This window comes from Pteropus alecto, unplaced genomic scaffold (genome assembly GCF_000325575.1).
Source record: "Pteropus alecto unplaced genomic scaffold, ASM32557v1 scaffold146, whole genome shotgun sequence".
Classification (NCBI taxonomy): Eukaryota; Metazoa; Chordata; class Mammalia; order Chiroptera; family Pteropodidae; genus Pteropus; species Pteropus alecto.
The window spans coordinates 8,496,879-8,507,545 of record NW_006442107.1 but is presented as its reverse complement, the minus strand read 5'-3'; the positions used below and the strand labels follow the sequence as shown (position 1 = coordinate 8,507,545).

At 35.0% G+C, this 10,667-nt stretch overlaps 1 protein-coding gene and 1 pseudogene across 1 annotated transcript in view; both read right to left on the bottom strand.

Moving 5' to 3' along the window:
• RIT2 (Ras like without CAAX 2) overlaps window positions 1–10,667 on the bottom strand; it is a 312,137-nt gene that overhangs the window by 289,857 nt on the left and 11,613 nt on the right. The gene's annotated exons all lie outside the window — the stretch shown is intronic.
• LOC112469468 lies at window positions 9,383–9,501 on the bottom strand (annotated as a pseudogene).

The window sequence follows — 10,667 nt, the reverse complement described above, 5'->3', positions numbered from 1 at the left end:
GGAAGGGAAGGGAAGGGAAGGGAAGGGAAGGGAAGGGAAGAAAAAAATTTTTTTCTGTATGTGTTAACTCTAGCACTTTAGTTAAGGGAAGATATGGGAGGCACAAAGATATCTGGTAAAGATTATGCAAATTTTTGTGTGATCTACTTGTTACTCACATCAGTATTGACACTGCCTCCTAGAAACTAAAGTTTACTTTCATCACACAATCTTCATTTTTATATTAATGAGAGACTTCATGCAAGATGAGCTATCCAGTTTGGGATTACAGAGGAAATAAAGTATATGTGGAGCAAAGTTAAAAATGGCAGCCAGGATGGGAGTAGGGTGAGGTAAGGACAAAATCTGGGGCAGGGGGCAAAAATTCAGTTATCAAGAAAAATAATTGTAATGCAATATTTTAAAATTCAAAACTAATGCCAAAACATCTATCGAAATCATTATTAGTGGCTTTTAATTTTGCCTCAGAATCCTATATGTCTTTCTTAGTATGGCTCTGATGGAAGATAAGGAAGATCAAGAAAGCCAGAGGATAATCGAGTGGTTATATATTTTCATGGCATTTAATATCAGAAGAATGAGACTATAGAGGGTATTTACAAAATTTTGATTGGAGCTGGATATGAGATGCCTACATATAGATTAGCTTCAGATTTACCTTTCTCTCGCTTTCAGTCATTTCTCACTGTGTTTCAGTGATCATATATGGTGCAATATTTTTTTTCTTTAGCTGTTTCTTGATAGCACTGTGAATTTTTAGTTATTTTGAATTGACTTGAATGTCATTAAATTGACTAAAGAAAACATTCAGGACAACAAAGGTTTGATAATGTAGAAAATGATGTCAAGTTTTACATGGAAATACATTTGAGGAAATTGTGTTGAGAATATGTCTGTCTTGTTTGTATAAAAGATTCATAATTAATTAATGAATTAATATAATTATTATAGAATGGCATATAGAGAGATAACATCAAGAAATGAGGCATAAAAATAAGCCAAAATATCAGACGTAAATTAACAAGCTGTTTTTTTCCATCAGTTAGAAAAACTGAGGTGGTAAATACAGTTTGAAAACATAGACAAATACACAAATAAATTTAAAAGTTACTACATAGGAGCAAATTTATTTAAATTCCCAGCTCATATGTAAGAAAGTAAACTTCATTTTAAATTCAATGTAATCATTTTATCTAGACCAAAATGACACAAGGGAGATTATATCTTTAATATCTGCACATTTATCTGCAGTATAAATTCATGCACTAACTGATTTGGTAAATTAAGCAGTATTTCAGAAACGTAGATTTTAAGTATTTAACTTGATCGCTATGATGATTTGATTGGAAAAGATATTTAACATTACTATTTCTGAAAAATAAAGTATATGGAATTAGGATATTATCTAATCTACCATTTTCATGTACTCTAAGATTAAAGGTAAGGAATTTAAAATTAGGAGATGTTTGGTCCCTCAACTCTCTGTTGAGAGATTCCGGCTTATTTGAGCACAGTGAACATTCATACACAACAACATCTACACCTACAATAATTAGAACTGGGTAGAGGTATTGAGAATCAGGAAAAATCTCTTGTAGAATACATGTTCAAGAAACATAACAAGCAGAGTGGGAAGAACATTTCACATTAGAGTAAAAGATGGAAGGAAAAAAACAGGAGTGAATATAAACACTTATTTGTAAAGAAATGTTAACTTTGTGTCTGTTAGGAGGTCTAGAAAATAACATTTTCTACTGAAGATGGTCTAGATCAACACCAACAAGACAAACACAAGGGAATTGAATGGAACAGTACAATTTGGCTTATTTGAATTTCCATGGTCTCTATGTCAGTAATTCAGAGAACTGAGCCAGGGACCATGTTCTCCCTTATCAGGTTATTAACACTGAAACTTGAGATGTAGAAAGGTGGCAAGCCCCCTAAATCCAAAAATGCATCTGCATTTTCAAGAAAGCAAAGCATACTCACAATATCACAGAAGGATTGTGAAGATCATTTTATAACATGTCAAGTTCCTGTTCAAGTGACAATGTATATTTATATTTCCATACCAAAGACACATGCAAACATGGGAACAGGTTATGTATATATTATGTGTTGATGACTGATGAGGAGATACTCTTGCCTTCATATCTTTCTTTTGTTAGCTTATAATAATATCTAAAATGGTTTGAAAATCATGTTAGTTTGGTGATTAAAGGTATTTAATAAGACTACTAAAATACCTATTAAATTGAATGGTGGTGTTCAAAGGTGTTCATTTTATTATTCTTCTTGACTTCCAGGTCATAGATATTTTTTATATGTATCAAATATTTTATACTAAAAATATTTTTTAAAAATCTCAGGGAAATTACTTAACATAATTCATAAACTCTTTTATGTCATAGTTACTTGAATAAGTATATTATATGCTGATTTTAGAGTTCTCTGAAAAGTATGAAGCTAAAGATAAAATCTAATGGACTGAGAAAGGAAGGTAATGGAGGAATGAAGAGAAATGAAGAAAGAATTCAATAACCAGTTTTATGCTCAGGAAGAGATGTATCTTTGTTCCTATCCAAAGGGTTTCAGCTCTTACTGGAATTAGAAGAAACTCATTTTAACTAACAAACATGTGAGTATCCAATATATACTTATCCCTGACTCTTTTGTGAAAGAAAGAAAGCATTGTGGCATAGAGTAGTGATTTCTAAACATTGCTGCACAGTGTAATTATATGGGGAACTCTGAAAACCTCTCAATGCCCAGACTACACTCTGGACTAAGTATAACCTATATCTCTGGGGAAAATACCCAGGTATCAGAATTTTAACAAAACTCTTCTAGGTGATTCTAACCTGTAGTCAAGTTCTCACACTTGAGCTTATATCAATAACACCAAAACATCTTTTAAAAATACAAATTGCTGGGTCCCAAAATCAAAGCATCTGATTCTATACATTTGGGGTTTGGCCTGAGAATTTGTATTTCTAGCAAGTACCCAGATGCTGCAGCAGCTAAGGACCAGGACCATACTTTGAGAACTATTGGCACAGAGTATATATTATTAGACTTTAACTTAAAGGAGTTTATATTATAGTGAAGAAATAATACACACACAAAGAAAGTCAACACACAAATCAAAATGAATAATACAGATAGTGAAAGCTAGAAATACTGAGAGGAAAAATAAATTACTGTGAGTGCGGATGTTCACCTCTTGGCTCTTGAAGAATCAATGGAATTTAAATAGGCAGAGAAGATCCCAGGAGGTTATTGGAACGGGAAGGTCTTTGAGTAGGACAAAGTAAGGTAGGGATGCATAAGGTTTGGGAGACAAGAGGTACCACTGGCTAAAACAAATGATTTGTTCAAGGAAATAGTATTTCCAACTGGAGGTGACATTTTGGAACCTGATCTGAAAGATCTACAAAGAAGTCTGAATTAAAAAACAACAATAAAACAATAAATAGTTTAGCTACTAGGCAGTAGAGAAGTTCTTAAAGACCTAGAGTGTCCCTTACAGGGCTCTTTATTACAATGATCTCCAATGGCAGGTTTCCAGCCAGACTCCAGTGAACTCAATATTCCATAAATCAAAACCAAAGTCCTGTCTTTTGGAAGATCATTCATCACTTTCAGGAATGAGGCATTTTTAATATCAGCAAATTAAACACAAATGGATATTAAAAACTCCAACAGATGATTAATCAATAAAGGTGGAAACAGAAGACCTTATTAGTTAGATAGGGATTAGCTGGTGTAACTCAACTGCTAGCTATAAAATTTGAAAATTAAAAATAATTGCACATGCCAGGAGTGATTGAGAACAACCCAGAGTGATATAAAAGGTGTGACCTTCCATGATAAGCTCAAATTGAACAAACTACTCAAGCTATCCTGACTTCCCTAATTCTCCTTTGATTTCACTTATTTCTAAAATCTCATTATACCTGAGGTTTTTTACATTAAAAAAAAAAAAAAGCTAGACAGAAGCTTGCAATGTTGGAAAAGGTATTAGAATGTCGTTCTTTGAGTGTTCAGAAGGATTCCAGGTAGTGACACTTTACTGTCAAACAGAGAGTTTTCAAAAAGTGCAGAAACATGTCTCTTCCTTTCTTAGAAGCAATGGAGGCTTGGAAACCAGAAGCCACCTTCTTCCCTAGAAACTAGTTAGAAAAAGTGGCCCTATCACTCTAGCCCATTGGCTCAGGATTGCATGAATGTTTTTAAACCCTAAATTCAAAGTAACAGTTGTTACAGGTAAAGAACTATGTGAAAAATGCTTTTCTAGGAATAAAGGAAAAAAAAAATCATCTCAGCATTGGACAAAATGTAGAAAGCACAGCTTTCAGCCTGAATAGTACTGAATGGCGTCTTTGGAAAAACATAATAATAACAATAGTGACGACAGTAGCTAGCATTTCAATACAAGTGTCTGGTACTGTTCTAAGCATTTTGATCTCATTAATTTATTGAAAAACTATTCATTAATTCATTCTAAGACCATTCTATCATCCCCATCTGACAGAGAAGGAAATTGAGGTTCAGAAACGCTAAGTAATAAGCCCAATATGACACCACTAAGCAAATGAATCAGAATTTGAATGTTGGTATCAGGATCTTAAAGCCGCGCTCTTAAGCAGTCTAAAGAAAATATATAGTCTCAGATGAGTGAACAGTCATGTGACTATTTGGGGTGAAATATAGAAACAGGAAGGTGACATCTGGGCTGTGCGCGTGGAGGAAACCCCCATGTGATTGGCACATGACAGGGACAGGAGAGGATCAAACCAGTTTTCCGATTTCCTATTTTGGTTCTAGGTAAATCACATAAGGCACATTTATGTGGGAAAGATAAGCAGAAAAGTGAACACCAACAGGATCAGCTTTAAAGGTTCAATAATTATGATTTTCCAATGAATTGTCTCTCTTTACCATTATGCCAGAATTTTTCGAAGGGGGTGGGAGACAATTCAGTGCTACGTTTCTAGTGCCCAGAACAGTAGCTGGAAAGCAAGAGCTCAATACATTTAAGCTGCAAATTAAATAAATGAATGGCTTGGTTCAAAAACATCCTAAAGAGAGACAGATTTTAAGATTACTATGATCTATAAATAAGCTCTTATTTATTCTCTTTTCATTAAAATGTACAAATGTAAATTTGAATTTTTATAATATACCTATTAATGTTTTCCTTTCTTGCTCATCTCAAATGTTTATTTAATTAACATAATAATTTCAAGTATTTATCAAACACCTACTATAAATTTGATACTGATTGATTTAGGTTATTACATTTAATCTTCACATCAGACCTGCAGTTCTGTTCGAAAGGTCTTGAATCCAACTGGAGTATAAGCATCTAGTGATCATAAAATGTGTTTATGTTTTACCTCTTTATAATGTCAAGAGCCATGCACACTCTCTTTTGCTACCTAAGATTAAAAGAATAAGCTTGTGGTTTTTTTAGTGCCAAGAACTTTACATATAATCACATTTCAATTGATAGAAAAACCATCCTTCTAATCTCTTGGGCCAACAACCCTCTCCCATCAATCATTAAATGCTTTTGGCATTTCTTTCAAAATGTATGTAGAATCTAATCTCTTCTAATTTCCACTACTTCTACCTTGACAAAGATGGTATTATTATTCAGACCTTAGAGATGAAGAGAATGAAGTTTCACTAGTTTAGGTAACTATTTATTGTGTGTATGCACTAGGAACTTAGAAGAACAAAACAGACATTCCATTTCTGGAAAACAAACAATAACAAATAACATAATAAATTATTAATTTAGAGTAGGTGCTATATAAAGAAAAAAAGTGGGCCAGAGAAAAGAGTATGAAGATTTTGTAAGGAGGTGAAGGTTTCAATAAAATAGAACTGTTAGGATAGGCCCATTGAGACAATAACAATAGTGCAGTGCTTGAAAGAGATGAGTAAGCCAAGCATATATTTGGGGAAAAGTATTCCAGGAGGAGGGAAAAGCTAGAACAAACTTTCTAAAAGGAGAATACACATGTCTGGCATATTTTAGGAAGCAAGAGATATGACAGTAGGATAAAAGAAGTGAAATAGACCTTTAAGAGTACTATGAGTGAAACAGGACCCGTGGTAGGGTTGTAAGCACAGGGATGACAAAATCTGAAGTTTAGTTTACAAGGACCACTCTGGCTGCTGTGCTGAAAATACATTTTAGGGCACTATGATAAAAGCATGAAGAACAGTTAGGGCAATACAGAAGAAACAAGCAAAAAAGAATGGTAACTTGAATCAGGATGGTAATAGTTAAGATTTAAGAATAAAAGACCTCTAGATATACATCAAAAATAAAGCCAAAAGGATTTACTTATGATCTGAATGTGGAAATATGAGAGAAGAGGAGCAAGCTATCGGGCCAAGGTTTTGGGCCTGAGCAACTAGAAGGATGGAATTGCCATCAACTGATATGAGGAAAGCTGTAGCAGAAACAAATGTGGGAGGAACATCAGGAGTTTCATTTTGGACATTTTTAGTTTGAGGTCATTATTAGCTGTTTAAGTGAAAATGTCAAATAGAGAGTTGAAGACATGACTGGAGTTCTGGAAGGAAGTCTGGACTGGAGATATAATGTTTTAAAACCTCATAAATCTTTTTTGTGTGGAAATTTATCATACTTTAAGAAGATGCACAACAGAAAAATACAATTTTATAGTTTATTGCAAAGTAAAACACTCACGTTACCACCACCCATACTAAAACAAGAATATCTCCTGAACTCCAGAATCTTCATGCCCTCCCAATCACTGCCTCCCACCTATCTCAACAGGTGACTAACATCCCACATTTTATGGTTGTTTCTTCCATTTATATACTATATATAAATATATTAAAATGTATATGTAATATTCTAACAGTTGATTCATTCCAGCTTAGATTGATGAATATGTACATTTTCAATTTGGGGCCATTAGAAATAATACTGCTATGAATATTGTGTCCGTACCTCTTGGTCCAAACATATGTGAATTTCTGTTGGGAATATGTAGCTAGGGGTAGAATTGCTAGATCACATGGTCAACTTAAGCATTTCTTTAACTTAATACATGTGCCAAATCATTTTCCCTGGTAGTTGTACCAATTTATACTCCCATTACATCTTACTCCACATTTGGTATTATTAGTCACTTTAATTTTGGCCATTTTAATGATGTCTCATTATGATTTTAATCTAGATGTTAATTTAATTAATCTGATATAAAGATATAAAGGTATATAAATCAAGCCACGAGACTGGATGAAATAATCTAGGAAATTAAAGGTAACTTGAGGTCTAAGGAATGAGTCCTGGGTCCTCCAACATTAAGAGATCAGGAAGAAGTGGAAGAACCAGCTTAGTCAACAGAACTTACAAGCAGCAGAACTGAATTTCAGTGCATGTCTACCCATCTTCGACATGCTTGGCTGTCTCAGATTTACATTCAAGGAAAATGCAAATAAGCTCTGAGAGGCAGATAGCTTGTGTGCTTGTCGAGACGAGTATTCTATGTAAAAATAATTTCTAGTTGCTCCTCTATGATGAAGTAGGTGGGAGATACATTTTTTTAAGGGCAGAAAGATATTAAAGACTTTTGTAGAGCAGGTCTAAGGAAATGGTGAAAGCTGCTATTAGATTGCTTAAGTTCTTTTGTTATAACCAAGCAAGTAGAAAGGCATGAGTAGTAAAGCAAAAGGGAAAACAACAGGAAGGAAAAGCGCTTAACACCAGCAAAGAATTTTTTTTTTTTTAATAGAAGTAACAATTTTATCTATAAAATGGATCTTGCCTTCTTGAGTTTTGAGCTTCCTGAAGCCAGGGAGAAAGTGTGATGCATTGATTATAATCTAGTCCTGTGAGTCTGCTATTCTTATGGATTCTTCTTTCCTTTCATTTTAGAATAAAGGTTGTCAAAAGTAAATCGTGACCCAAGACAGTTTTCACCCTCACAGAAAAAAATATGTGGAAACTTGCGGTTGCTTCAAATTTTAGAGTTACAGTCATAACCTAACTCAGTTTTTCTTAGTGTTAACCAACAAATAATTTTTCCTTGAGATGTTAGTAAGCATGCGGAACTCAAAAAACAGGAATAAACAAAGGTCTACGGGCTTATTTACTAAGGTTTTCCCAGAACACTTTATAAACTACTTTTCTTCCCCCTCACTCTCCTCCTGGTGTCCAATGGAAAATGGTTTGGAAAGTAAAACATAAGTTATTTTCAATGTCTTATATGTATTTGGCTGCCAGCTTGTCTCTGCTCTCTGGCTGTCAAGTAATTTGCATGGCTTCTGATTCTACAGTATCTGCCTGGCACATGATCACTTATTACTTCTTGTAAAGAGGCATTTGCATCCTACTTGTTCTTTCCTATCTGAAAAGTTTTGGTTTACAGTCTTGCTTTGGGCTCTTTGTGTCAATGAGCATCCTAAACATAGGGTAGACTTATACATCTTCAAATTCATGCTGGCCTGAGTCTAGGTTCTTCTCAAGCCATGACCTACTCTATGTTCACATACCTATTACGTTTCTATGGGTGCCATTTTTTTTTTCTCTATATCCATGGCTCTTTGTATTATAAAATTTTAGAATATTGCTTAGTTTTATTTCACTACATATGTGGGGTGTCTTCCTCTCTCATTTTTTCAAAAATAAAAGAGGAAAACTAAATTTATAAATATTTTTGAGAATTTACTACCATTAGTTACGTGGGAGGGAAAAGACAATATAAAATTTATTTCCTACCCTGCAGGACTTTGCAATAAAGATGGGGAGATAAAATATAAAAAGATAGCAAGGCAAATAAAAATGAGAGATTTAAATAACATTTTAAGATGACTAACCAGATACCAGAAGAAACTATGTAATTATGAGCAGTTATAAAATTGTTAATAGAAAGAATTTAAGGGGAGAAATGTTAGGTTGGAGGATATGGCAGATATTAAGGAGCAGAAAGTACTTGTGTAGAACCTGGAAGGACCGCTAAAACTAGATAACGTGAGAAAAAGGAGGAGAGAGCTTGTGATAGAATAATTATGTGAATATTATAGGAAAGAAGTCTCAAGAATTTGAGGGACTAAAAGTAGAATAATTTCTCTACAAGACAGATAGTTATGGTAGTTATGGGTCTTTTTAGATCTGAGCATAGCTCACACTGAAGGAAGGAAAGAGAAAGAGAGACAGAGACATAGAGAGAGGCCAAGAGAGAGATAAAGTCCAACAAATTGTATTATACCAAGGCCCACTTATTTATTTGTTTGTTTGTTTGTTGTTTGTTTGTTTTAGGTGAGGCAACCCTTGGTTGACCTCACAGATTACAAGGACCTTGTCAGTTTACAATCCCTTATATTTTATTTTTTATGCCTACAGCACCTGGTCTTTCTAGGTGGTCTCCCATCCAAGTACTAACCAGGCCCGACCTGGCTTAGCTTCCAAGATCAGATGGGATTGGGCTTGTTCAGGGTGGCATGGCCGTAGACCAGCAGGGCCCACTTAAAATAACATTTCTATAGCATCTCGGCCTTTAGAACCTCAGTTCTGAATCTCCCCACTTGTACTTCATCTGACTCAATTGCCAAGGTGTTCTTGACTCTTTGTTTCAACTCCTCACTGACCCCTCCCAGCTCCTATCAGTTCTCTCGAGTTCCCAAATTTCTCCCCTCTCTGGCTTGACTCCTCTGTGCCATCCAATACAACAGCCGTCCTTCTGACTAGCCTTAGGGATGCCTCCTTGATGATCAGTTAACACATAGTCCCACATGTCTCAGACATCAAGAGTCCTGTGAGCTTCTGATGTCAGCCTGTTGACAATGGGAAGCCACTAAAGATATCCGAGCAGAAGAAGAAAGAAGCAAAATGGAATCTCAGGACAAATGGCTTGACGGTGGTGTGGAAAGCAGAAAACAATGGGATGTGGGGGTTAAAAGATGATAGGAAGGGACCCATGAGCTAAAGTCTTTACAATTTCAAATAACAGATGTGCCCCCTTGTGATTTTAAATAAATAGTCTGACTTCTTTAATTTAAACAAATCTAGATGTGTTTAGCTTATTATTAACTTTTCCTGCAGCCATTAAATATGACTCTACATTTAAATGTAGCAACATTGCTACTGTGGAGAACAAGGGAAACATATTATTCAGAATTTATTAAAGCAACACATGTATTGGAGAAATTAATTTCAATCCAGATTCAAGCACAGGCATGCTCTGTTACGAACATTAGCCCCTCTAAGCAGACCTTTTGTAGCTACTGCAGCAAGGCCAGGCAATTTTCCCCCAGTATTTTCTCTGGCAGGCAGGCAGGTTGTGTGTGTGTGTGTGTGTGTGTGTGTGTGTGTGTGTGTGTAGGTGTGGGTATGTGTGAGTGTTTGAATAAAAGGATTGTTTACTAGGGTAACTAGACAGCCACAATTATTATTGTCATTGAAATCATCACTCAAGAGACTAAAGCTAAAACTAATCAATATAAGGATATAAAGAGCAAGAATAGGCAGAGACCAGGTGGATATATGACACATTTACAATATTTAATCCAAATTGCATTTTCCTAGAACTCATCTGAAAGATCTGCTATCACCCTCCCCACCTTACTGAGGTAGACTGCCTTAGGTAGAGATGTGGAAGAGAGAAAGGAAGGAGGGCAGA